We start from the raw sequence: 23,245 nt of genomic DNA on the forward strand, positions 1-23,245 counted from the left end.
TTAGAAATAATATGACCAAAATCAATGAAAGGGAAATCATAAAATCAATAGAAATATGTAATGAAATCATATAATTTGAAATCAGAAAGTGTGATGTCTCCAGCTTTGTTCTTTCTTCTCCAGGTAGCTTTGGCTATTTGGAGTCTTGTGGTTTCATATACATTTTGGGATTTTTTTTTCCTTTTTCTGTGGAAAACATCATTAGAATTTTGTTAGTTATGTTGAATCTTTAGATCACTTTGGGATATATATAATAATAATCCCATGCTCATTAATTGGAAGAATTAACATGTTTTGTACTGACTGTATCTTGGAGGAAAAGCTCTCAATTTTTCATCATTGATTATGATGTTGTCTGTGAGCTTTTTATAAATGGCCTTTACTCTCCTGAGATAATTTTCTTCTATATCTTTTTTGTTGAGAGTTTTTATCACTAATGAATGTTTAATTTGTTCAGGGTTTTTCTGCATCTATTAAGAAGAAAATGTGTTTTTCAATCTTTCATTTTGTTGATGTGGTATATCACCTTTATTGATTTACATGTGTTGAACCATCTTTACATCTCATGTATAAATCCCACTTGGCCATGGTGTAAATTCCTTTTTTATGCGTGTTGAATTCAGTATTCTAGTATTTTAATGAGTAATTTTGCATCACTGTTTACCAGAGGTATTATTCTGTAGTTGTTTTTCTGGTGATGTATTTTTCCGGCTTTAGAAACAAAGTGGTGCTGGTCACATCAAATAAGTTTGGAAATGCTTTCTCTTCTGTTTTGAAAGAATTGAGTAATGAACGGTGTTAATTTGTTTTTAATGTTTGGTAAAACTCACCAAATAAAGCCAACTGATCTTTGGCTTTAATTTTTGGGAGCTTTTTGATGACTAATATGATATCCTTATTTGTTATTTATAGGTTATATAGTTCTAATAATTTATTCATTTCTTCTGGGTTATCTAATTTGTTAGTGTATAGGTGTTCATAAAAGTTTCTTATAATTTTTTTGTATCTGAGACATTGTCATAATATCTCTTATTTATTTCTTATTTTGTTATTTGAGTCCTCTATTTTCTTAGCCTAGTTTAGGATTTGTCAATTCTGGTTTTTTTGTTTTTTTTGTTTTTTCCAAAAAATTTAGCTCAGTTTTGTTGATTTTTTTCATTGTTTCTCTATACTCTATTTGATTTATTTCTGTCCTAATATTTAGTATTTTCTTCTGCCTGGTGCCTCTGGGCTTAGATTGTTCTTTTTCTAACTCTTAAAGTGTTAATTCAGATTGTTTGAGATTTTTTAATTTAAATGAAGGTATTTATTGCTATAAAATTTCCTCTTAATGTTGCTACTAATACGTCACTTAAGTATTTATATGTTGTATTTCAGTTTTTATTTTTCTCTAGATATTTTTAAAATTTCCTCTTGATTTCCTCTTCAACCCAGTAATTACATAGGAAAATATTATTCAGTTTCCCTGTACTGGTGAATTGTTCCATTTTCTAGCTGTTATTGATTTGTCATTTCATTCATTCAGGTTTGAAAAGATACTTGAAATAATTGTAATCCTTTAAAATTATTTGTTAAGATTTGTTTCATGATCCAACATGTGATCTATCCTAGAGAATGTTATGTGCACAATTGAGAAGAAATCTATTCTTTTGCTCATGACTGAGAATTTCTAAATATTTCTGTTAGGGCCATTTTATCTACAGTATTTTTAAAACCCACAGTTTCCACATTGATTTTCTATATAGATGTTCTATATATTTTCTATATCTATTTTGAGTGTTTATGTATTTCTATGTGTTATATCTTCCTCATAAATTGATCTTTTTGTTATTATATAATGACTTTCATTTTTAAATGTAGATTTTTTTTTAACTCAAAGTCTATTTTGTTTAATATAAGTTTACCCAACTCTGCTTTTTTTGGGTACCATTTAAATAAAATATCTTTCTCTATATCTTTCAGTTTATATGTGCTTAAATCTTAAGTACTTCTTTTGTAGACCACAAATTACTAGTTCTTATTGGGTTTTGTTTTATTTTGTTTTGTTTATTTCTCTGTGTGTATTTACTCCATCAGCCACTCTAAGTTTTTTGATTGGGGAATAATCCATTTACAAAGCTAGGTTTTTGAAGAGATCAAGAAAATTAATTAACCTATAGTCTAGCTAAGCAAGAAAACAAGAGACAAAAACATATTCTTAATATCATAAGATAAAGAGAGGCTATGAGTACTGATTCTATGAGCATTAAAAGTATGATGAGATTATGAAAAAACATATTTTTAAAAATTGGATAACTTACATAAAATGGACTGATGTCTTAAAAGCCATACTCCACTGAAAGTCACACTAGGAGAAATGATCTTATACATAGGCTGGTTTCTAAAATAAATTGGCCAATATGAAAATGCAAAACTTTAAAAAAAATTGAAATCATCATTGGTTGGCAGCTGTTTGAGAAAATGGGAAGTAGAGGAAAGGATAAACAGGTGAAGCACAGGGAATTTTACAGAGGTAAAACTATTCTGTATGATACTGTAGTGATGGATATAGGACATTATGCATTTGCAAAATGCATAGACCTGAATTAACACAAAAAGTGAACCCTAATGTAAGCAATAGACTTGTTATTGGCAATGTACCAATGTTAGTTTACCACATGTGAAAAATGTACCAAACTAATTTGAGATGTTAGTAGTAGGGGAAACTTTAAGCAGGAAAGATGTATATCAGAACAATTTGTATCATCTGCTCAACTTTTCTGTAACCCTAAAAATACTCTGAATATTGTTCCATTAATATTTTTAAATGAATTATAATATGCATCCTATCTATAAAAAGTTTATTATTTGGTTAAGAAAACACCTTAGGGACTATGCTAACATAAGCCTGTGGAGACAGAAGAACTTTATGAGCAATAATGGAGATTCACTTACAGAAATTTAGTACTTTAACCTGCTTGATCAAGTAACTTTTTCTTCAAAAAGCCAATACAATTAAAACATTTAAGATGCAAATTTTGATTTGTGAAAAATCTTCCCAATTAAAGGCAAGAGAAAGAAACCCTGTCAAATAGCCATTATTGTGAGAAGCCTGGCTACTCCCATTTTTTCCCTAACTCCCTTCAAATATTTGATGAAGTGGGAATTATTTAATCTTCTATTTAGTAAAATAGAAGATTAAAAATTTTCTATTGAAAAGTAAAGGGAAATAAAATCCATATTAACATTTGGGCACTAATGAAAGCTCTAATTTTTAATTCAATATTAAAAGCTTAAAAATTAAAAATAATTTTCTCTCATTTTTATTGAATTAAATATTGTTTCAATGATGAAGCAAAGGGATTTTAACATGTACATTCATGAGATGTCATTAATATTTTCTCAGAGTCACAATAGTCACATAATATGATTATTATGACATTTTATTTTGATTAGATAAAAACATCAATCAACTTTTTAATGTGTTGTTTCTCAATTCCTTAAATAATCGGGTTATCCTTTACAGCAGGGGTCCCCAACCCCTGGGCCACACACTAGCACCAGTCTGTGGCCTGTTAGCAACCAGGTCGCACAGTAGGAGGTGAATGATGGGTGAGTGAGCATTCACACCTGAGCTCTGCCTCCTGTCGGATCAACCTGGCCTCAGAATCTCATAGGAGCCCGGACCCTATTGTGAACTGTGCATGTGAGGGATCTAGGTGGTGCTCTCTCTTTGAGAATCTAACTAATGCCTAATAATCTGAGATGGAACAGTTTCATCCTGAAACCATCATCCCCAGCAGCCTCCACCACCACTGCCCCACATATGGAAAAACTGTCTTCCACGAAACTGATCCCTGGTGCCAAAAAGGTTGGGGACCATGCTGCTTAACAGACTATATAGTAAATATTAAATATAACACCACATTCATGATAACGTTATTAGGCACAGTCCTCAATATCACATGTATTTGCAAGATATGAGAATGAATTAAAGCAAGAAACAGTTTTATATTCTGAATATGACTGTGCATTTAGTTGTTTCCTAGTGGGAATTTCAACAGAAGATATAATTCAACCTAGAAAAGATTGAGTTAACGAATGCTAGAGAAACAAATTAAACTTCTGCCAGACATTGATGGGTTGTGAATTTGTTTTAATTTCTAAGGAAAGAAATGCTGGTGTCATTGTGAACAGCTCAATAAAGATGTCAACTTAATATTTAACGATAGCTAAACAAGATGTTTATTTGAATTTTGAAAGGCAGAAAGGCAAAAAGTATGTGAAACATAAGAACATACAATTATATAAAGAGAATAGCCAATGGTAATGTTTTAGTGATTGTGTTTATTATTATATATACTTTCTTTTTTTTTTTTTTGAGAAAAAGTCTGGCTCTGTCGCCCAGGCTGGAGTGCAGTGGCGCGATCTCCACTCACTGCAAGCTCCACCGCCTCCCGGGTTCAGCCATTCTCCTGCCTCAGCCTCCCTACAAGCTGGGACTACAGGCGCCCACCACCACGCCCGGTTAATTTTTTTGTATTTTTAGTAGAGACGGGGTTTCACTGTGTTTGCCAGGATGGTCTCGTCTCCTGACCTCGTGATCTGCCAGCTTCAGCCTCCCAAAGTGCTGGGATTACAGGCGTGAGCCACCGCGCCCGGCCTGTATATACTTTCTTCATCAGAATTTCATCAATTTTGCATTCATTAGATGTACACTGAAAACCTACTTATAAAACCAGAAAAACTAGTCAGAAATAGTTCATACAAGAGATAGTGTTTGAGCCTTAATAGTGTAGCAGCAGATGACAGTCAATTGTATTAAATACATTTAAGGAAAAAAGAGCAGCACCAGCCAAATCTTCGGTATTTAAAACAGACTGTCATATTTGGAAGATTACAAGTTCCTTCATAGAGTTTCATAGCATTTCTCTTTGTGTTACCCCAAAGCAGACCCAGTCAAATCACAAATGTCTCAAATTCCATGAAAGTGTTTTAAATTACATAAAGAGACAAATAAAAATAATGTATTTTAAGAGCTCATTGGACTGTAGGTATTGTACGAAGCACATGGCCTACCCTTAAGACAACGATATAAAGTACATATTGTCTCTTTAATGAGAAAACTAAGAAATAAAAATCGTAATTTTCCCAAAACCAAAAAGAGTTGATAATTATTAGCATGGCAGGAATTAAATCCAGTGTTCAACTCTAAAGGATTACATACAATGTGTCTAAATGTTGGAAAGATATCAACAAGGCCACTTGTCTCATGCACTTAGCAAGATCTCATTGTGCATTATCTATGAACAAAGTTCTTCTTTACTAGCATTAAGGAAAATATCTATGAATCAATAGTAGATTCTTTCCCCAGGAAGCATATTTGCGCTTCACTTTGTATATTGGTTTTCTTATATTTCTGGAGTAATGGCATATTCTTTCTCCAACTTCTTGAGACTTGTCATTAATATACTTTTTTTCCTAACTTTTACATTTTAGATTATATATTCCCCTTTAAGCCCTATTTTAGCCATATCCCACAAGATTTTTTTATCATTCAGCTCAAAATAATTATTATGATTACTTGTATTTTTTAATCAATGACTTATATGGCAAAGTATCTCATAATTGCCAATGACATATGGGCTTTTTTAGTTTTTTTTTTTTTTAAAACTGATTTCTAGTTGCATTTTACTGTGGTCAGAAATGATGCATTGCATAATATATGTCTTTAAAATTCATTGATATTTGACTTACGCATGAAGATACGTTATTTTAAAACAGTTTATACTAATAAACTCTATAGTTTGGCTTCTAGTATTGTAAATATGAAAATTATCTCAGGTTTGCTAATTATTTTTTCAAATCTTCCATCTGCTTACTGAATTTTTTGTTTGCTGGATCAATCAATTACTGATAAAGCTATGTTGAACTTTCTCACTATAATTCTAGGTGTTTTTATCAGTCAATTAAAAGTAAATTATTAGGAAATATCCCTGCTCAATTCTAGTAAAGCCTTTTAATATAAACTTTATTTTCTTTCACTTTGACACAATGTATTGGTGTTTGCATAATACATATTATTTCTTTTGTTACTTTCAGCCTTCTGAATCCTTATGTTGTACATGTATGAAGTCTACTTTTAAAGAATATGGTATGCTATCTAACAGAAACTCACTTTACCTATAACAACACATATAGACTTACAGTGTAGGGATGAAAAAAGAAATTCCATGCAATGTAAACAAAAAGAGCAAGAGTAGCTATACTGATATCAGATAAAACAGATTTCAACTCAAAAACTTAAAAAAAATTAAGTTACTATATAATGATAAAGAGGTCAGTTCAGCAAAAGAATACATCAATTACAAATATATATTCACTCAACACTGGAACACCCAAATATATCGAGCACATTTTAATGAGTCTAAAGAGAAATATAAACTACAGTATTATCACAGTAAGGAACTTCAGTGCCCCACTTTCATCAATGGACAGATCATTTAGGTAGCAAATCCACCAAGAAACATCAGAGTTAAACTACATTCTGGATCAAATAGACCTAACTGACATTCACAGAACATTTCACCCAACTGCTGCAAAATGCACATTATTTTCATCAGCACATAGAACATTCTCCAGGATAGACTATATATGTTAGGTCACAAAACAAGCCTCAAAAAACCCAAAATTTGATTTCTACCAGGATTCAACCATGAATAAATAGAAAACCTGACCAGACCAATATTGAGTTTATAAGCTCATAGCAGTTATTAAATGGTCTCCCATCAAAAAAAAAAAAAAAAAAAGTCAAGAACTTGATGGCTTCATTGCTGAATTCTGCCAAACATTTAAAGAACTATTACCATTTATACTCAAACTATTCCAAAAAATTGAAGAGGGAAAAATGCCTCCAACTCACTCTATGAGACCAGTATTATTCTGACAGCCAAATCATAGAAGAGAACAACAACAACAACAAAAAAAGAAAGATGCATGCCAATAGAAGAGATCACTCACCGTGACCAAGTGATACTCATTCCAGAATGCAGGGATGCAAGGATGGTTCAAAATACACACATTAATAACCATGATACATCACATTAATGGAATCGAGGACAAAACCATAGAATTATTTTCAGTAGTACTTTAAAAGTCATTGATAAAATTAAACATCCTTCATGATAAAAACTATCAACAAAATGGTTTTATAAGGAATATACTTTTAAAAAAATAAAGGTCACATATATCACAAACCCACAGCCAATATAATATGGAACAGGGAAATATTGAAAGCCTTCCCTCTAGGATTGGAAATATGATAAGGATATTCAGTTTGACCATTTTTATTCAACATAAAACTGAAAGTGTTAGCCAGAGAAATTAGGCAAACGACAGAAATAAAGGGCATCTAAATTGTAAAATAAGAAGTCAAATTGCCCTTGCTTATAGATATTATGTTATATAGAAAACTTTAAAAATTCACCAAAAAATGGTAGAACTGACAAATTTAGTCAACATAAAAAACTAATAGCATTTATATATGCCAACAGCAAACAATCTGAAAAGGAAATCAAGGCAGCAATCCCAATTACAATAGCTACAAAAAATAATATACCTAGAAATATATCCAAGGAGGTGGAAGATCGCTACAATGAAAATTATAAAAATACTGATAAAGACAACTGAAGAGGAAATGAAAAAGGAAAGATAACCCATGTTTATGAATTGGAATAATTAATACTCTAAAATGTCATAATGCCCAAAGCAATTTACCTGTCCACTCCAATTCCTATCAAAATACTAATAGCTTTCTTCACAGAAATATAAAAAGCAATCCTCAAATGTATATGGTATCACAGAAAATCTTGAATACCAAAGCAATCCTGAGCAAAAAGAACAGAATTGGAGGCATTACACTATCTGACTTCAAAATAGAGATCAAAGCCATAGTAGCCATAATATAATAGCATGGTTCTGGAATAAAAACAGATACGTAGATCAATGGAACAGAATAGGGAACACACACAAAAAAACCACATATTGAGAGGCAACTCATTATTAACAAAGGTACCAGGAGCACACATTGGGGAAAGTACAGTATTTTTTTTTTTAATAAATGGTACTGGGAAAACTAGATATTAATATGAAGAACAATAACACTAGACTCCTGTCTCTTATCATATACAAAAAACAGCTCAAAATTGATTCAAGACATTTAAAACCTGAAACTATGAAACCACTAAAAGAATCCATTAGAGAAGTGCTTCAGGTCACTGACCTGGGCAAACTTTGTTTGGGTAAAACCTCAAAGCACAAGTAACTGAAGCAAGAATAGACAAATAGAATTATATTAAACTAAAAAGCTTCTGGACAACAGAAGAAATAACCAACAGAGTGATGAGACACTCTATACAAGAAGAAGAATTGTTTGCAAACTATCCATTTGATAAGACATTAGAAACCAGAGTATAAAAGGAACTCAAGCAACTCAACAGCAAAAAATAAATAATGTGATTTTTTTAAATGACAAATCATCAGAACAGGCATTATCTAACAAAGACATACAAATGACCAACAGGTATATGAAAAAAAAAAAAGCTCATTATTAGTCATCAGGATAATGCAAATCAAAACCACGATGAGATTGCACCTCAATCAGAATGACAAGTATCAAAAAAACAAAAAGTAACAAATGCTGGCAAGGATGCAGAGAAAGGGAAATTCTTAAAAACATTTTGGAAAACAATATGGAGGTTCTTGAAAAACTAAAAATGGAACTACCATATGATCCAGTAATCTCATTACTGGTTATATAACCAGAAGAAAGGAAACCTGTATGTCGAAGAGACTTGTCTTTAGGTGTGACATATCTAGAAACATTTATACCCAGAGACTGTAAATACATATGATATGTTGGAAAAAATTAAGTACATAGTAATACCAGACAACACAATATGAAAAGGAAGGCAGTAAGTAAAACCTAAGTTGAGGAGACTGGGCTGTACCTGATATATGATAAATTCATAGAATACTTCACTCTACAGAAAAAAAAAATCTGTGAAATACAATGAGTGATGTAAACACTATTTAATGATTTTGGACTTGTAGTCTCAATTTTTAAAAAGTGCATGTTTTCTTATATTTATGAAATGCTTGTAAGTATTATCAACCTTGACAACATTAAAGTAAAACTAGAGGTGACAGGAGTTGAGAAGATAAAGTGGGAAGTCAAAAGACGATGTGTTTGATTAAGGACAATATTTAGGGCAGTATTTTGAAACATGCTTACATTATAAAATGAAATAAAATAAATGTATCTATACCATTAAAACTGGATTAATGGATGAGGCTGCTATTCACTGCTGGACGCACTCTCTCTGTGGACCCTGGCTACCCAAGGCCTGACCTGGCAGAAAGCCTACACACCATTCATGGCACACTGGCTGTTAAGTTCTACTTAATTTATGGGTGTAATAGAGGCTTTCACAATGGTTATATACAAGAGAATGGAAGAGTTGAGTGATGTTAACCTTCATCTATCAGATTATTTTAACTCTCCCCTATCAGAACAGGAAACCAGCACTTATCATCACACAGTTTAAGCATATTATTGAAACACAAAATAGGACGGGCGCGGTGGCTCACACCTGTAATCCCAGCGCTTTGGGAGGCCGAGGCGGGCGGATCACAAGATCAGGAGATTGAGACCATCCTGGCTAACATGGTGAAACCCCGTCTCTACTAAAAATACAAAAAATTAGCCGGGTGTGGTGGCGGGAGCCTGTAGTCCCAGCTACTTGGGAGGCTGAGGCAGGAGAATGGCGTGAACTTGGAGGCGGAGCTTGCAGTGAGCCCAGATAGCGTCACAGCACTCCAGCCTGGAGACGAGTAAGACTCCGTCTCAAAAACAAACAAACAATAAAAAAAAAAAAAAAAAAGAAAAGAAAAGAAACTTCAAAATATGGACATAAAAATTGAAAACAATATCAAAAGGACTCAAAAATAAAAATAGCGAGATGTTTTTGCTTTTGAGAAGTAGTAATGAAGATGAAGAGAGGCCTATAATTTTCATTAAAAGCTCTTCTATGCTCCTTATTTTTTAATCCTATATGCACGTAACTTTCTGACTAAACAATTACCTGTTAGATAAAAGAACAGTTTTAGGTATGTACAATATAAGGTAAAAAAAATATTAACTCTAAAAAGGGTATAAATAAAATGTGGAAAAACACAGTAATTACTATGTTGCCAAAACAAACTCTTTAAAGTAAAAATGTAACTCTTAGGAACATATCTTAATTCAGGCTTTTCTGGGAACTGGGACAAAATGCTATAGAAAGTACGTAGAATGTGTAACTGATATTCTTTGGAGCAGAACAAAACCCCTGATTTTCAGATGTTGCGAGAGAGGTAAATAACTCCCCCCATTCAGCTTCAAAGCCTTCCATGGAAACACTGAAAAGAAAAAAAACAAAACTAAACTAACAAACAAAAAGAACTCCCGGATCCTCATCTTTCATCCTCCATCTCCTCAGCAAAAAAAAAAAAAAAAAAAAAAGTATCAAAAGGCAGATAATCACAATTCTTACCATCTTACTAACACCTTAATGATGATGTAAAAAAACCTTTTTCTATCTCTTTCCTGTCAGAGGGATTTATCTTCAAAAGAAGATAGAAAACAATAATTGTGTAATAAACAACAAAATATTTAATTTCATAAAAATAGGAGTATTTAGGAAAAATAGAGTGCATATTTTCTACTCTATTGTTTAGACAATAAAGTACAAAGCTCCGCCTCCCGGGTTCACACCATTCTCCTGCCTCAGCCTCCCAAGTAGCTGGGACTACAGGCTCCCGCCACCACACCCGGCTAATTTTTTGTATTTTTAGTAGAGACGGGGTTTCACCATGTTAGCCAGGATGGTCTCAATCTCCTGATTTTGTGATCCGCCCGCCTCGGCCTCCCAAAGCGCTGGGATTACAGGTGTGAGCCACCGCGCCCGTCCTATTTTGTGTTTCAATAATATGCTTAAACTGTGTGATGACAAGTGCTGGTTTCCTGTTCTGATAGGGGAGAGTTAAAATAATCTGATAGATGAAGGTTAACATCACTCAACTCTTCCATTCTCTTGTATATAACCATTGTGAAAGCCTCTATTACACCCATAAATTAAGTAGAACTTAACAGCCAGTGTGCCATGAATGGTGTGTAGGCTTTCTGCCAGGTCAGGCCTTGGGTAGCCAGGGTCCACAGAGAGAGTGCCTCCAGCAGTGAATAGCAGCCTCATCCATTAATCCAGTTTTAATGGTATAGATACATTTATTTTATTTCATTTTATAATGTAAGCATGTTTCAAAATACTGCCCTAAATATTGTCCTTAATCAAACACATCGTCTTTTGACTTCCCACTTTATCTTCTCAACTCCCGTCACCTCTAGTTTTACTTTAATGTTGTCAAGGTTGATAATACTTACAAGCATTTCATAAATATAAGAAAACATGCACTTTTTAAAAATTGAGACTACAAGTCCAAAATCATTAAATAGTGTTTACATCACTCATTGTATTTCACAGATTTTTAGTTGCATTCAGATTAATTCTTCCACTTTCTTTCAACAGACTCATGCTTCAATTATTGGTGCATGTTCAGTTAGATATAATTTTCTTCATTAGAAGCATGAACCATCACCCAAATTTTTTAAAATATCATTTTCTCAAATAAAAATCGTAGACTTAAATGCTAGGAAAAAAATGATGGATGAGAAGTCACCATGAATTCATTAGCATTATATACATAAAAAAAAGAATCAATGTTAGACTCCAGGGGAAGATAGTTTCCCAACCAAATGGAGAGAGATTATTGAAAATTTCCTTGCTATCTAATACAGTCTTTATTCACCCAATTATTTGTTAAAACTTTTTGTAGTTCTGTTTCAGAGAGACTTCCACATATTTTAAAAATAACACCAGGGAAATAGAATATAGTAAACTAAGACATAACTACACGTTTCTGTTTTAGTCAGGGACAAAAATAGAAGACTTGACATTATTCTTATTTAAATTACAGCCCAAGATGTGTTTATTTAGTCTTTCTTTCTAAAAGGCATTTAAAGGTTTCAATAACATATTGAAAATATTGTCTAATACATGTTTGTAGTTCAAATGATAAATGCAGATATATACACATTTTAATTTTACAGTCCCAAAACAATAAAAAAAAATCAGTCTGTAACCAAAAGTTAAAATAGCCTAAAATCTTAAGTACCCCAGATTTTATGGTTTTGGTTTAAGCATTCTCTCCCTCTACTCTTCTTACCATTTCTTCCCTTTTAACTTTTTTTTTTTTTTGCTTTATTCTCTTGTTTTGATAGATAAATTTTATTGTTTATGTTGAGTTTTATACCATGATGTTATGGGATACATATAGACAGAAAAATTGTTAGTATGGTAAAACAGATTAATCTATCATCTCACATGGTTACCTACTTCTGTGAGAAGAGCAACTAAAATTTACTTATTTCACAAAAATACTCAATACATTTTTTTTTTTTTTTTTGAGGCAGAGTCTCACTCTGTTGCCCTTGAATGCAGTAGTGCGATTTCAGCTCACTGCAACCTCTGCCTACAGGATTCAAACAATTCTCATGCCTCAGCCTCTTGAGTAGCTGGGACTACAGGTGCATTCCACCATGCCCAGCTAATTTTTGTATTTTTGTAGAGACAGTGTTTCACCGTGTTGGCCAGGCTGGCTCAAACTCCTGACCTCAAGCCATCTGCCCACCTTGGCCTCCCAGAGGCTGGGATTACAGGCATCAGCCACTGCATCGGGCTGCTCAATATAATTCTTTTAACTATAGTCCTCATTATATCTATAGACTTGTTAACCCTACCTATCTGCTACTTCATATCCTTTGACCTACATCTCTCCACTTCCTCTACTGGTCCTACTCTTGCCTCTGGTAACCACTGTTTTATTCTCTGTCTCTCTATATTTGGTCTTTTTTTCAGATTCCTCCTATAAGTGAGACGATGCAGAATTCTTTTTTTTTTTTCTTATTTCACTTAGGATAATGTCCTCCAGATCCATTCATATTGTGGCAAATGACAGAATCTCCTTGTTTAAGGCTCAATAATAGTCCACTGTGTGTGTGTGTGTGTAGTACATTTTCTTTATTCATTCATATGAGCTGGGAACAGACGGAAGTCTCCGACTTCCAAGTTGGAGGGGCGGGAGCCCCACTCTCCCAGGTGCAGCTGCAGCCACCCAGCTGCGGCTGCAGACCTGGGCATCTCTGCACTCTTGGGGGCCAAGGACTCCCCCCTTCCCTGAAGGCTCAGAAATGTCTGCTCCTGCTGCCTGGCCTCTGCCTGCTTCTGCCTCCCACTCTGATTTTGGAGCAAAGTTGTTGACCTGGCCAGGTGTGTGCATGCTCCAGGCAGTGCTGACACATCAGTCCCCTGCTGCCTTGACCCCCTCCATCGCTTGGTTGCCAATGAGCACTGGAGAGAGCCCGTAGTGAGGCTAAGGGTAGCTTGGCGTGAACCTGCAGGCACCCCTTGGCATGAACAGCTTTGGCCCGTGGGCACCATGGATCACAGATTAATGATGGCGGGAGGCAGACAGGCTCCTGGGCAAAAAGGGGCTGGTCCCTGGTGAAACCTCACCTTCAGGCCATGGATGGCTTGAGGCCTGGTGGCTGGGCTGCCAGTTCCAGGGACCAAAGTGAGAACTTATGGTGCTTTCTCTGCTCCTGCCTATGGCAGTCCATGGACCAGTTGGCACACACTGCCTCCCCACTGAGGCCTACAAAAACTCTAAACTCAGCCAGACTTGGGCAATGGGATGACCTGCCAGCCGAGAGGAGCTACCTACTGTGGGTCTTCTTTCTGCTGGTAGCTGGGTTCTTGTCAGGATGACCTGCCTGGGGAGAGGAGCTACCCACTGCACATCTCCTCAGAGCTGTGCTGTCACTCAATAAAGCACCTCTTCACCTTGCTCACCCACCTTGTTCATCCTCCACTTGTCCATGTACCTCATTCTTCCTGGATGTGGGACAAGAACTCAGGACCTGCCAAATGGCTAGGCTGAAAGAGCTGTAACAGAAACAGTGCTGAAACTAGCCCCTTGCTTGCCACATAGCAGGTGACAAGAAAGACAGAAGAGAGAAAGAGAGAAGAGCTGCATCCCTTTGGGGAGCCCAGACCTAGGAGCTCACCAAGCTGGAGCTGTGACACCTTCTTTGGGGCTCTGCAGTTCCTGGCATCTCCAAACTTCCGGGTGCCATCTCATATCCTGATGCCAGACATGTAAGCTGCTTGTGGTGCATCTGGTCCAGCCACATCCTCACACAGAGCTGGCACCTGGCAGGTGCTTAGAGCTGCCCACTTTGCCATAACTAGCCTGTCTGGCTGTGTGCAGTTGCCGGACCCCATGCTCACTCACTCGCACACCCTTCACCACTCTGTTCCTGGCTGGCCCTTGGCAGGTGTGGGATCTGGGCTGGTAGCATGAGCTGAGCACAGCCTGCTAGGCTGAGTTGACAGAATGAGCCCAGCAGGCCTGAGCAAAACTTGGGAATAGGTGCCACCACCCACAGAGGTCTCCAGCCAGAAAAGCAACACCCCCAAAATTCTGTGACAATAAGTGCAGATCAGAGTGTTTATCTCACATTCTGACTTTCAGGTATAAGGTAGAATTGCCCCTTTGAAGTTGGTTGTGGCTGAGTGACTTGCACTGGTCTATAAAATGTGAGTAAAAGTGACAAATGTCACTTTTGAACAAAATCTTGAAAGTAGTGTCATTCACCCCTTTTTTCTTCTCCCTGATCTGGTGAACCTATAAGCATTTCCAATGTGGAGCAGCTGTCAATGTGGGACCATGGGTGACTATATTGCACAAACCCCCATCTTAACCTGAAGTAAACATGAAGTGAAAACACAGACATAAAACTTTGTTGTGTTAAGCCTCTGAGATTTTTTTAGTAGTTTTTTTGCTATATGACCACCTGTTTTTGAAATATCTTTGAAATTAAAAGTGCATTATCGATGTGGGAAATTCTTAAGGGATATTCTGGAAGAAATAATTCCAAATTAAATAGTAAATGTGACCAAAAACTAAAGCCAAAAGATTCAGAAATACCAAACGTTTATTTGGAAACTTTTATTCTGCTTGAATTAACTTCAATATAGATAATTTAATGGACAGTTGTATTATTTCTTGTGAAATTGATTTTTTAAGAATTTCAATTTTTTTCTAAACTAAATATCAAAATCAAAGAAGATATTGAATTGCAAATAGACAAGTATAAATTTTATAATGAATAAATTACACTAAATGTTTTAATTTTAAAATTTGATGAATATAAATTTCATGGGCAATCTAAAAGTAACCAAACTATGTGTCCAGAAAATGTGGTATGTATACACCATGGAATACTATACAGCCATAAAAAGAATGAAAGATGGATGCAGCAAGATGGATGAAACTGGAGAGGATTATCCTAAGAAAGCTAACTCAGAAGTAGAAAATCAAATATTGTATTCTCACTTAACAATGGATATGCATGGACATAAATGTGAAAATAATAGACACTGGAGACTCAGAAAGGAAGGAGGGTGAGGAGGGTGAGGAGGGTGAGGAGGGTGAGGAGGGTGAGGAGGGTGAGGAGGGTGGGGAGGGTGGGGAGGGTGGGGAGGGAGTGTGGTTTGAAAAGTTACCTATTCAATGTTCAATATTTGGGCAGTGAGTACACTAGAAGCCCAGTCTCCACCATTACACAATATACCCACGTGATAAACACGCACATGTACCCTCGAATCAAAAATAAAATTTTAAAAATAAATGAGTACCCTAAGCAAGGTAGCTGCCGCCTATAATCCCAGCAGTTTGGGAGGCTGAGGTGGGCAGATTGCTTGAGCCTAGGAGTTCAAGACCAGCCTGGCAATGTGGCAAAACCCCATCTCTGTTAAAAGAAAAAGAAACAGACAAAAATTTAGCCAGGCATGGTGGCACATGCCTGTAGTTCCAGCTACTCAGGAGGCAGAGGTGGGCAAATCACCTGTGCCCAGGAGGTCCAGGCTGCAGTGAGCCGAGATTGCACGACTGCACTCCAGCCTGGGCAACAGAGAAACCCTGTCTCAAGAAAAATAAATAAATAAATAAACAAACAAACTAACTAACTAACTAAACTAACTAACTAACTAACTTTGGGAAAGATAGCATTAGCAGAAAACTGAATAAGCACTTTTTCAAAGGAAAAGTAGAAAGATATTTTAAGTATTTAGCGAAATACTTTTAAAACATGTTCCAGTTATTGAATAGCTTTGAAGTGTTAAAGTTTTGTAAATATACTGGAAAATTTAATTTTCTTCACAAAATTCATTGGCCATCTGCATGTGTAAACTGCTCATAAAAAATCCTCCTAAAAATTTCCATTTGAAACAATTAAGAACAAATGTTATTTCTGAAGAAAATTTAATATAATATTGTTTAATTAACAGACTAGCTTGGAGAACAGTGTTAGGTTGATAGAAATATTAAATATCCAAGTACAGAGAAAACACATACAGCACCTCAACCCTGTCACTACCCAAATACAAACATTTTCCCCTATGATCATCTTGCATTATCGTGGTGCATTTGTTACAATTGATGAGCCAATATTGACGTGTGATTATTAAGCAAAGTTCAAGTTCACTCATTGTGTTGTACCTTCCATATGTTTTAAAAATGCATAATATCACGTAGCCATGATTACAATATCATTTACAATATTTTCACTGCCACAAAACCCCTTATGCTCCACTTATTCATCTCTTCCTCACAAGTCCCTGGCAACCACTGAACTTTTTATTATCTCTTTCTAAGTTTGTACTAGCTGCAATAACAAAATGCCATACACTGGGTGGTTTATAAACAACAGAAACTTATTTCTCAAGAAACTAGCAAATTCAGTGTCTGCCAAGTGCCTGCTCCATGGTTCATAGACAGGCAGCTGTCTGCTCACCTTGTCCCTACATGGGGGAAAAGATAAATACGCTCTCTTGGTTCTCTTTTATAAGAGCACTAATCCCATTTATGAGGACTCTGCCCTCAGGTTCTAATTAGCTCCCAAAGGTCTCATCTCAAAACACCATCATATTGGAGATTAGGTTTCAACATATGAATTCCAGAGGGACACACTAATTTAGTCCATAGCAGATTACACAGTTTTACTTTTTCCAGAATGGCATATAGTTGAAATCATACAGTAAGCCCTTTCAGATTGGTTTCTTCCACTTAGCAATATTCAGGTAATTTTTTTTCATATCTTTACATGACCTGATAGCTCATTTCTTTTTATCACTGAACAATATTCCACTCTATAAATGTGCCACAGTTTATTTATCATCTACCAAATGAAAGACATCTTACTTGCTTTCAAGTTTTGCCAATTGGCATAAATACTAAGGAGCATGGTTGCTGGATGGTGTGATAACAGTATGTTAATTTCTAAGTAACTACCAATTGTCTTCCAAAGTGGCTGTACCATTTGTGCTGCCACTAGCAATAAGTGACAGTTTCTGTTGCTCTGCATTCTCAAAAGCATTTGACACTGTGTTTTAGATTTTAGCCATTGTAGAAGATGTGTAGTAGTATCTCATTTTTAAAATTTGAGATTCTTTAATGACGTGTATTGCAGAATGTCTTCCCATATACTTACTTGTCCTCTATATATCTTCTTTAGAGAGGTGTCCAGGTATTTTTCACAATTTTTTAAATGGGTTTTTTGTTTTATGTTAAGAATTTGTGTATATTTTGGATACCAGCCCTTTAATAAATATGTGCTTTGAAACGATTTATCCAATCTATGGTTTGTCTTTTCATTCTCTTACCAGTGTCTTTCACTGAGCAAAAAATATATATACATATTTTAATGGAGTCTAACTTGTAGTTTTTTTTCTGGTGTCATGCTTTGTTGTTGTATCTAAATATCAGTTGCTAACTGCAATGACACCAGGTATTCTTCTATATTATCTTCTAGGAGGCTTATAATATTGTGTTTTACATTAGCTCTATGATCCATTTTGAGTTAATTTTTGTGAAAGGTTAAGGCCTATACCTAAATTTGTTTCATTTGGTTGGAATTGTTTCAGCATGATTTGTTGAAAGGGCAACATGAAATTCCCTTTCCTTCCTTTTTAAAGATCAGTTGACTATATTTTATACTCTCTATTATACATCATTGATCTAGTTTTCTCTTCGTCTGCCAAAGCCACATTTTCTTGGTTATTGTAAACCAAATCTTATAAAATTATTACATAAATTTTAGGAGCCACATTGTGTCAGTCCTCTAATTTGTTCTCCTTCAATATTGCGTTAGCTATTTTCCATCATTTCCTTCTCATATTAACTTTGAAGTCTGTTGATATTCACAAAATCACTTGCTTTGTATCCATGTATATGAAATATCTTTCCATTTATTTAGATCTTTAATTTCTTTCATGAGACTTGTAGTTTTCCTCATATAGCTTTTATAGATACTTTATTATATTTAAACCTAAGTACAGTATGAGGTTTTATGTTTATCTAATAGACTGTTAACGTTTACTGTAGCTGTAGGTCTCATAAAGTTTCCTGTCAGTTGATTTATTTTCCCATATTGTCTTGGGGTGTGTCCCTAAAGATTCTTTCTTAAATAAGATTTGAGATAAACAGCTTTTTTCAGTTGTAATCCCTTATTATGCAGGAACTCCATTAAGGTGGTGGTAAAATGTGGAAAGAGTGAAACATTTCTGTAGCTTATGTTGAGTTCTCAGTTTTTTGATGAGCCAGTGCTCCTTGCATGTTAACTTCATAAGTGTTCTTATTTTTCACTCTATAGGTAAGACTAGGAAGGACAGGAGTTGAAGATTTCTCTTCACCCACATAGAAGATTAGAGGAGCCTAATCCTCTAATCTTCACTGGGCACTTCCCTTACCCCATGCTAGAACATGCTAGTATTGAATACTTCCCTTTCTCAGGGCTAGGGAGGCTGTGGTAAAACTATAGCTGTTTATATTTTGCTAAAATAGTTTGCTTGAGAAAAGATCTTGATAAGGAGGACAGATTGTTCTGAGTGTATATTGAAAAGGCTACTTCACTGTGAGAGTCTAGTAGGATTCTTGGAGGTAAAATTCCCAAAGTTGTTGATTTTCATAGTAGTGGGGGATGGGGTCATCCCTCTGGAGATTTTTAACTTTTGCTAAATTTATCCATACAGAGTCTCTAGCAATTCATAAATTATAGTTTAAGTTTTCCCATCCCTGTACTGGCTCCAGAGGTAGCTTTTGCTTCTAGGCTTTTGTTTCCATAAATTGTGATTATCTGTAATAATCTCTCAAATTTTGGGGTAGAGGTTTGTCCCATGACCTCAGTTCTCTGATGTATCTAAGAATAGTTACTAATTTTATTCTGGAAAGAGTTATCTCTGTCTTTGGTATTCCAGAAAGAAGAGATTAAGAATAAAAGAGCAGAAATAAGAAAAAAAATCTTGATTTTTAACAAAAGCTGATATGACATGAATTCTCAACTATATGAATTATAAAATATAAAAGGCAGAATACATTTTTAAAAATCCACGCCTGAATCATTTTAGTGAAACTGCGAATATGAAAAACAACAAGAAAATGTTAAAAGTAGCCAGGAAGAAGAGAAAGAACACCCAGAAGAGACAAAATTAGACTCCAATTAGGCCTCTCAACAAAAATAATGAATGCTAGAAACAAGTGGAATAATATTTCTAAACTGCAGAGAAAAAATTACACTGAACTACTCTTGTGTACCTGGCACGAGAGAGAGACAGAGGGAGAGAGACAGAGGGAGAGAGACAGAGGGAGAGAGAGAAAGGAGGAGAGAAAGAGAGGAGAGAAAGAAAGGAGAGGATGAAGAGAACGGGCAGAGAAAGAAGGGATGGAAGGATAAAGTTGGGAGAGTACAGAAAAGAGAGAGAATATAGAAATACATTCTTGGGAGAATATAATAGAAGTGGTTGTCAAAGGTGCCAATATTTTCCTTCTGTAACGTTTGAGTTTTCTAAAATAAATGTGGTTATATTATATAAAATTGAGGTTAAGTTAAAAACTGAGAAAAAAATATATATCTCTCTCATATTTGAAACACAAGAAATTATACTAACAGTATGTAGACAAAGCTCCCTGGCAAGTGAAATATGTTTTGAAGATGAAATCCCTTTGATGTTTATGACTTTCTAAAGAATTTGGTGGAGAAATAGAATTTTTACCTTTATCTTAATTTTGCTTGTTAGCACAGTTAAGATTATCAAGATAATTAGTGCATTCCCCTTGATTTTTCTAGTTGTCATTTTGATCCTTAGCAATATGTAAACAACTTTTTGTTCACAAATACAATTTTTTTACTTTAACTTTCTTTTCTTAAAAATGGAAGATTTTGTACTAATAATGAAACTAATGTCCCTGCAAATTTGGCTTACATCTTAAAATATTAGTCATACTATTGACTAAAAGAATAGCTATATATTTTAATTTTCTAATTCTTAAATTTTGCAGCATATTTTTTACCTTTGTCTAAATTTTATGTATATGATCTGTATCCAAGTTTTATCTTATTTTTCTTAACCTTATTTTTCATCCTTTAAGTATGTAGTTAAATATTATATAATTACAATAATTTATTCTAGACCTTAGTTTTATATTGCATTTTAAAATAAGTAATATTTTGAGGTCAGAATGCAAATAAACAGTGGCCATTCAAAATTATAGTGTCAGAGCCAATAAATAATTTTACTTTTTAGTGTAGCTAAAAAAACTGCTTTCCATCCACATTACATTCTTCAGATATAAGTTAGATTCCTTTACTTACTTTATATCTAAGCAATTGTATTAGTCAGAGTTCTCCAGAGACACAGAAGGAATAGGTTATGCACATGTATAGGACAAGGCTTACTATAAGATATTGGCTCAGATGATTATGAAGACTAGCAAATTTGACTATATAGTATGGGCCAGCAGGCTTGAGATCCAGGACAGTAAATGGTGTATATGAACTGCAAAGGCAGTCTGCTGGAGAATTCCCTCTTGCTGGAGAGATCAGTCTTTTTGTTCTATGGAGAACTTCGTTTGACTGGAGGAGGACTACCTACACCATATAGAACAATCTGCTTACTCAAAGTCCATCTATCAATTTCAATGTTAGTCTCACCCAATGTTAGTCTCCAAGTTGACACACACAATTAACCATCACAGTAGTGTACTGCAGTCAAGATTTTGCCTCAGCATTTGAACATTTTATAATTCACAAAATTGTAAAATACTCTATTTAATGATATTTTTATTTATTTCATACATTATTTACAACAGTTATACCACCACATACAATCATCCTTACTCTTAAACAGTATCTTAATCTCTTCTATGGCATTAAGCTATGATTTTATATATTTTTTATCTTTCGTTTTACTTGTATTTTCCAAGAATTATGTGTTCTAATATTTCTGGTCAAAATTTATTCATCAGTTCTCTCCTTTAGCCTATCTTTTGAGAGGTTTTATTATTATTGATAATTTTAAATTTTTATTTCTAAAATCTCTAATAAATTATTTCTTCATGATCAGAATACTTTTGTCGCTGAAAATATTTTAGATTATTCCTCTGTTTATGTGATTAACTCTTTCTAATAAAGTATAAATCTTTCTGGGTATGTCTTCTCTTTCATTGTGTGGGTCCTCTTTTAAGAATGTCATAACTCTTGATTGGGAAACTAAGCTTACTCAAAAAGTTTTCAGTAGTTTCAGCTTCTGTAGCCTACAAGGCTTGAGCTCAACCCTGCATTCAGTTAAAATGATGATGGACAGGATTTTCCACAGAGGGGATATTTTTCATCACTTTCAATCTCAAATAAAACATTTATTAATGTTAAGTTTTTGGTAAAACTGTGTATATTACACTATTTCATATTCTTCTGTTTCCTATGGTTGTTCCTTCTGCCCAAATTACTTCTTTAATAAAGTAATATCTATTAAAAACCTAATATATTTGAACAATATTATATTAGGTATATGAATAAGAAATAATAAAAAAGTCTTAATTGTATTAAATTTAGTATTCGTCACTCTTCAAGATTTGGGTGGGTGTCATTTCCTCTAGAAATCTCCATTTGAATCATTATGTTGAAAGTATCTGCTTATAAGTCTCTTGCTTCCATTTCATTACAGTTCTAGCTCAAGTACCATGGTTTAATAATTCCAACAAGTATAGAGACCTAAGTAAATATTCATAAAGTTCAATTGAAGGTAACTGTAACAGGTGAAGTGACAGTAACTTCTTTGGATAACTAATATTTAAGTGGTGCTAAACAAAAATTTCAACTATTTTTTTTTTGCTCCAACTCAGAAAATACCCCTTTACCAAATTTTATATCAAATTTTAATTAAATCTTTACATATGACTTAATTGACTTATGACTAGACTGATGAGTGTGTTGAATGGAATAATATGTAATGACTTTTGTAGAACTGACATAAATTAAAAGCTAAAAAGGAAACACAGAGTTAATGTACAAAAGTAAGAAAGTAGTTTCACCAACCTCCTCATTACTTGTCGGAAAGGTAAAGAACTGCCACTCTTGCCCAGTTTATATGAAAATTTTTATAGTACATTTCTTAGACACCCATTTCAGAGAACATTTTAATTTAGTAATATTTTCCATGACAAAAATTTTAACCAAACTGACAACTAAATCATTGTTGATCTGGCAATAACAAATTATACATCACATAAGAGATTTCCTGGAAGTGATATAGATATTATAGTTTCCTGGAATGTGTATAGAAATTATGATCACTGGCCAGTCGTGGTGGTTCATGCCTGTAATCCCAGCACTGTGGGAGGCCGAGGCGGGCAGATCACGAAGTCAGGAGTTCAAGACCAGCCTGACCAACGTGGTGAAACCTCGTCTCTACTAAAAATACAAGAATTAGCCAGGTGTGGTGGCTGGCGTGGGTCTGTAATCACAGCTACTCAGGAGCCTGAGGAAAGAGAATCGCGTGGGCCCGGGAGGCGGAGGTTGCAGTGAGCCAAGATTGCGCCACTGCACTCTAGACTGGACAATGGAGTGAGACTCTGTCTCAAAAAAAGAAAAAATAATAATTCATGATCATTTCCTCTATTGAATATAATCAACTTTATTTCGTTTTCAGGGTATTTTCATAAAGAAAATTTTTGATGGCCAAGTTTTCAGCATTGAAAAAATAAAGTCATTTTT

Source organism: Macaca mulatta, chromosome 11 (assembly GCF_049350105.2).
Source record: "Macaca mulatta isolate MMU2019108-1 chromosome 11, T2T-MMU8v2.0, whole genome shotgun sequence".
Taxonomy (NCBI): domain Eukaryota; kingdom Metazoa; phylum Chordata; class Mammalia; order Primates; family Cercopithecidae; genus Macaca; species Macaca mulatta.